The sequence below is a fragment of the Sitodiplosis mosellana genome, unplaced genomic scaffold, assembly GCF_009176505.1.
Source record: "Sitodiplosis mosellana isolate CC-2019 unplaced genomic scaffold, AAFC_SMos_1.0 Smas_scaffold_2995, whole genome shotgun sequence".
Lineage (NCBI taxonomy): Eukaryota > Metazoa > Arthropoda > Insecta > Diptera > Cecidomyiidae > Sitodiplosis > Sitodiplosis mosellana.
This window is the reverse complement of record NW_022598237.1, coordinates 1-1,177: the sequence shown is the minus strand read 5'-3', so window position 1 is coordinate 1,177 and position 1,177 is coordinate 1. Positions and strand designations below refer to the sequence as shown.

Here is a 1,177-nt window from a genome sequence, read left to right as displayed (position 1 = left end):
CATTGCCTGGGCGATTATGTTTGAACAGGAACGATGCCACTGATTCGTCGCTTGGAACGTGCATTCCGTTCAGAATTGAGTCAACCGTCGCCGGTCGACTGGCTATGACATCCATCTCGCCGTTTGCCACGGCGGTCGTCTTTTCGATCGGATTTGTGGCTGGCACCTGACCAAATCGAACGCCGATGAATTGCTCTTCGAACCGAAATTCAGTGAGACATTGTTCGTAGACTTGTGCAATTCTGCGGGAAAAATGGAACAAAATCGATTTATTGATTTTTTATTCAAGCAATTCGATGATCTCGCACCGAAAAAGGTGCCGAGAATCTTGAAAAATGCCAACATGAATGATTTTCTCACCGAATGTTCGTCGTTTGAACGAAATAGTCCTTGAAATTGTTGTCGAACGACATGCCGCTACTTTGAAAGTCATCTTTGACCATTCGAAGTATTTGCTTCGTCTCCAGCTCGATTTTGAACCAGTATTTGGTCAGATTCCTGTGCCAATTTGCGTTCATCGTTGCTGAAAATAGAGAAAAATCGAATCGTTTGATTAAATGTCAATTGAAAAAGTGAATTTTAGTTCCGATTGAACGCAACTCAGTGACCGATCGTTTCAATGACCTCAACATATTCGATGTTTCCATTGAATTTTTCAATATTTCGATTCATTCGGTTCAATTGATCGATTGCCAAATGATTTAATGTGAACCAGCGAACCGATTGACATTCATTCGCAATGGAAATTCATTCCGAATGTGCATTTTTGCGCAAGAAAAAATCGGCTTCAATCGAACCACTTACCCAATTGTGAGAATGTGACGTTTCTTGCGTACCAATTCCACAGTTTTCAAACGATTTTCAATTTTTCAATGTTTCTGATGACCAAAATTCAATTCTTTTCAAAATATTCACTTGGATTTTATCCAACAAACACAAATTTGCTTGATTTTCACAAATAACAAAAATACAAAACACGAAATATTTACAGAGCGTACAAAATTGCCAATAGTCAGTGAACAAACGCACACAAAATGAAGTGTCATTGTCGTCGGGCAAATGTCAAAGCATTTCTTGGTGTTCGTTCAGTATGTCGACAGTGTGGAGACTCGGCCACTTGGGTACGGCTGAGTACAATCATGTGATACTTTAGAGCCCGAATCATTTTTTTTCATTT

General features: G+C 39.7%; 1 long non-coding RNA gene across 1 annotated transcript; it reads right to left on the bottom strand.

The window, feature by feature from the left end:
- Positions 1-6: 6 nt before the first annotated feature.
- Positions 7-1,018, bottom strand: LOC129571621 (uncharacterized). Its single transcript, XR_008688306.1, has 3 exons — positions 805-1,018; positions 361-523; positions 7-242 (listed from the first exon to the last, which is right to left on the bottom strand). It is a non-coding gene; the product is annotated as an uncharacterized LOC129571621 (long non-coding RNA).
- Positions 1,019-1,177: the final 159 nt, after the last annotated feature.